Source organism: Schistocerca americana, chromosome 2 (assembly GCF_021461395.2).
Source record: "Schistocerca americana isolate TAMUIC-IGC-003095 chromosome 2, iqSchAmer2.1, whole genome shotgun sequence".
Classification (NCBI taxonomy): Eukaryota; Metazoa; Arthropoda; class Insecta; order Orthoptera; family Acrididae; genus Schistocerca; species Schistocerca americana.
In genome coordinates this window covers 819934545-819939553 of record NC_060120.1, presented here as the reverse complement: position 1 = coordinate 819939553, position 5009 = coordinate 819934545, and the positions used below count along the sequence as shown (strand labels likewise).

Genomic DNA, 5009 nt, shown 5'->3' with positions numbered 1-5009 from the left:
CAGTGGTACTAAATGTCGTCATTATCATTATCATCATCGTCGTCGCCGTCGCCGTCGCCGTCTACATCTGCATCTACATATATACTCCGCTGGCCACCAAGCGGTTGTGTGGCGGAGTGGCGGAGGGCACAATTCGAGCCAACGTCATATTCCCCCCTCTGTTCCACTCGTGGATCGCATGAGGGAAAGACGACTGTCTGAACGCCTCAGTACGAGCTCTAATTTGCCTTATCTTTGAATGGTGATCATTGCACGATTTGAAAGTTAGTGGTGATAATATATGCTCTACATCCTCGGTGAAGGTCGGATTTCGGAATTTAGCAACCCCTTTCGTTTGGGGAGCCGTCTGTCTGCAAGTGTGTCCCACTTCAAACTTTCTATGAGATTGAAACTTCCTGGCAGATTAAAACTGTGTGCCGGACCGAGACTCGAACTCGGGACCTTTGCCTTCCGCGGGCAAGTGCTCTACCAACTGAGCTACCCAAGCACGACTCACGCCCCGTCCTCACAGCTTTAATTCTGCCAGAGACTGGTAACGCTCTCGCGATGGCTAAGTGTACAAGTCACGAATCTTGCCGCTCTTCTTTGAACCTTCTCAGTCTCTTGAATCAGACCCCACTGGTAATGGTCCCATACAGACGAACAATAAGATTGTACGAACTAACGTACTGTAAACAATTTCCTTTGTTGAAGGACTGCATCGCTTCAGGATTCTACCAATTAACCGCAATCTAGAGTTTGCCTTACTCGTTACTTGTGTAATCTGATTATTCCATTTGAGATCATTTCGAATAGTCACACCTAGATACTTGACGGATGTTAACACATCCAAAGACTGGGCATTTAATTTGTACTCGTACATTAATGGGTATTTTCGTCATGTTATACACAGTGGGTTACACTTACTAATATTGAGAGATAACTGCCAGTCATTACACCACGCATTTATTTTCTGCAAATCCTCATTGATTTGTTCACAACTTTCGAGTGATTCTACTTTTCCCGTAGACTACAGCATCATCGGCAAACAGTCTAATTCCGTTGTCAATACCATCGACCAGATCGTTTATGTAAATCATAAAAAGCAGGTGATCTATTACGCTGCCCTGGGGCACATCTGTTTTTGTTAGAGTCACCCAGATCAGGACGACATACTGCTCCTTGTCTGTTAGAAAACTTTCTGTCTAACCGCACATGTCACCGGATAGACCGTAAGCGCGCACTTTTTGTAGCAAGCGACAGTGCGGAATTGAGTCGAACGCCTTTCGAAAGTCAAGAAATATGGCATCAACCTGGGAGCTGGTATCTAGAGCTTGTTGTATATCATGCAAAAAGAGGGCCAGCTGTGTCTGACGTGACCGCTATTTCCTAAAACCGTGCTGGTTTCTGCAGATGAGCTTCTCAGAGCCCAGAAAGGTCAACATGTCTGAACACAAAATATGTTCTATGATTCTAAAACAAATCGACGTCAGGGAAATTGGCCGGTAATTATGTGCATCCGATTTTCTGCCCTTTTTATAGATTGCTATGACCTGGGCCATGTTCCAGTCCCGTGGAACTTTCTGCTGTTCCAATGATCTTTGATAGATTATGGATAAGAATGGTGCTATATTTGTAGCGTAGTCAATATATAACCTTACGGGGATACCGTCTGGGCCAGATGCCTTTCCTGACGTCTAAGGATCTTAACTCTTCTACAGTCCCAGATACACTGAAGACTATGTCAGCCATTCTGGCGTTTATTCGATAATTGAAAAGTCCTCTACCGTAAACGAGGTTTTGAAAGCTAGGTTTAGAATTTCGGGCTTCTGTTTATCATCCGTTACATTACCCGTACTGTCAGCAAGAAAAGGTATTGAATTGTTTGTGGCGCTGATAGACTTTACGTACAAGCAAAATTTTTTGGGGTTATTTTTAGAATCTGCAGATAAAATATTGCTTCCAAATTCGTTAAATGAATCTCTTGTTGTCCTTATGACAGCTGCTTTCGTTTCGCATAATTTCTGTTTGTCAGCAAGGCAGTGACTAAGTTTAAAACAACTGTGCAGAATTTTCTGCTTTCTCAGCAACTTCCTAATATGTTTGTTGTACCAAGGTGAATCCTCCCCCCCCCCCCTATATTTTTGCTAGGTACATACTTCTCTAGCACATGGTGGACAATACCTTTACATTCAGACCAAAGATGCTCAATATCTTTGTGTCCCGCGATGAATACTTGAAGCTGACTGTGAAGATATTCATTAATGACATTTTTATTTGCTTTCGTAAACAAGAAAACTCTACGCTGTTTCCTTGGATTTTTTTGCAACTTCCACTGACAAAGAAGCCACAGCGACATTATGGTCTGTAATACCTTTTTCTGGATTAACTTCCTCAAAAAGATCAGGTCTGTTTGTCGCCAAGATATCTAATATGTTCCCACCTTGAGATGATTTTCTAAGCAATTGCTCAGGGTTGTATGTTGAGAGCGCTCCTAGAATAACTTCACACGAATCTTTGCTTCTGCCCCCTGAGATAAACGTGTAATTTTCCGAGTCAACGAATGGCAGATTAAAGTCTCCACCTATAACTAATGGATAATTTGGATATTGATTTCCTATGTACTCAAGACTTTCCCTGAAACGTGCTGCGACGTTTGTTGCGGAAGCTGGTGGTCTATAAAAAGATCCTAATACAACGGTCAACCCTTGTCTGATCGACAGCTTTATCCAGACTATTTTACAGTCCGACGCAGTATCGACCTCAACTGCGTTCAAACAGCTGTTAACTGCAATGAACACACCACCTCTCATAGCATCAGTCCTATACCTCCTAACCATCGTCCAATCCGAGTTCAAAATTTCACTGCTTTCTATGTCTGGTTTCAACCAGCTTTCGATACCTAATAAATGGCTCTGAGCACTATAGGACTTAACATCTGATGTCATCAGTCCCCTAGAGCTTCAAACTAGTTAAACCTAACTAATCTAAGGACATCCATGCCCGAGGGAGGATTCGAAACTGCGACCGTAGCGGTCGCGCGGTTCCAGACTGTAGCGCCTAGAACCACTCGGCCAGCCCGGTAGGCTGTACCTAATACAATATTGGCATTGCTACTGTTTATTTCGGAGAGTAACTCGGGGATCTTGCTACAGACACTTCGACAGTTTACTGACATGAGATTAAGCATATTTAAATCCTTTGGAATGACCTGTTTAGGCAAACTAATAATTTTTACATTTGACACACCCACGTCAGTGACATGAACTGGTAATTATTCACGAAAACAGTTTGTTTCCCGTGGGGAGGGACCGAATCTAAAAAAAAAAAAAAAAAAAAAAAAAAAAAAAAAAAAAAAAAAAAAAAAAAAAAAAACAACAACCTTGTGCACGCCACAAGTACTGTGCTACTCATGTAGCTGCTTCCTTTGTGTAGTGCACCCCTGATCTATTGAGGGGCGTCTTACAACCTTCCACCAAATAACGTAGGTCGAGGAATCTACAACCATTTTAGTCACAAAGTCGGTGTAGCCTCGGGTTTAGATTTTCCACTCTACTCCAAACCAGAGGACCCCAGTCCACCCTGGGTACAATGCTGCACATCGTCAGTTTGGCTTCAATGATTAGGCATTTTGTCCTGTTCCGCCTCACAGTTGTTCACGCCATTTCTTTAAGGGACGTCCAAAGTTCTTCTAACCGGCTGGGTAATATTGTATTGCCGCTTTAGTTGTTCTACCACAGGGATTAGTTGGGACATGTTCTTTCCAGTTCAGTCGGTATTTTTCAGTTATATTAGTAACAGGTTCAACATTTAGTTACTGTCCAATATCGGTATTTCTTGATGGTCCAACAAAGAATATCCCGCTAGCAAGCGCAGGAACTTCATCTCTAATGAATAGATTCATCGTATTTGATCAGATTTTATGGTTCAACATTCGGTAGTATACAGCAGCAAGATAACACAATTGCTTTGTAGAGTTAGGTTAATGCTTCTTTCCTTACGTTATATTCTAACGAACGTTGTATAGCTCCAGAGAAATGTCTGAATCCTTCCAATTGTAGCTCTACATCATATGGCAGGGGCAATTTAAAATTGTACTCTAAATATTTCAACTCTCACATGTTCAATTATTTGTCCATCTATAAGAATTTTGGCTGTTATGGGTTCCAATCCTTAAAATGTCTTCACTTTTCTTTAATCTGTCGTTATTCTCATTCTGTATTTGATGCCGGTTTGACTCGATTTGCATACGGAAATGTGAATCTTTTCTTCAGATTCTACTTCTATAATTTGATTATAAGCAAATACCGGCGCCATAAAATTGAAATCATCCATTCTTGATGCGTCATTTAATAAAATCAACCATATACGAATGATATCACCATATATACAATAAGAAGGGTGCACGTAAGTGGGCAGCCTTACAGGGAAGCCTTGTCTGATTCCTTGAACAATATCGGCAGATTCTGTCCCATTCCTTGCAGTACGGATCCTTATTTATTATTATTTTGGTGTAATGAATGCATTACCGTCATCAAGTGTGCTGGCACTCCCAATTCCTTAAGTGACTCCCGAACTATTTTCTGCTTTAAGTTGTCAAACGTCTTCCGATAAGCAATAAAAACATAGTAAATTGGCCATCTAAATTCCCCTCTGTTCTTGGTTATTTGTGACAAACCGAAAAGACAATCATAACATGATCTTCCTTTTCTAAAACCGAACTAAATGTGTCTTTGTTAACTGTGGGAAATAGCATCTCTCTTCCACACAGGAAGCGCCAACACAAACGTTTTTACGAAATTCTTGTTGGTGGATGGTGACAATTTTCGGCACCAGTATCGCACACACTTTTCTCATGTTAAACTGGTTATGTAATATTTGCCTTACGCGTTCTTTGCCAGTTGTTACAGTTTCAGCAACCGATCGAATGCTCGACTGACGGTCGGATTGACTCAGATTACCTACTTTTTTGATATTTTCGTCCATTTATCACGTTGAAGGGAGTCTCGGGCATGACTATCTTCAACGTC

The 5009-nt window shown here is 41.5% G+C and overlaps 1 non-coding gene across 1 annotated transcript; it reads right to left on the bottom strand.

The window, feature by feature from the left end:
* Window positions 1-413: 413 nt before the first annotated feature.
* Trnap-cgg lies at window positions 414-488 on the bottom strand. Its single transcript has one exon. It is a non-coding gene; the product is annotated as a tRNA-Pro (tRNA).
* Window positions 489-5009: the final 4521 nt, after the last annotated feature.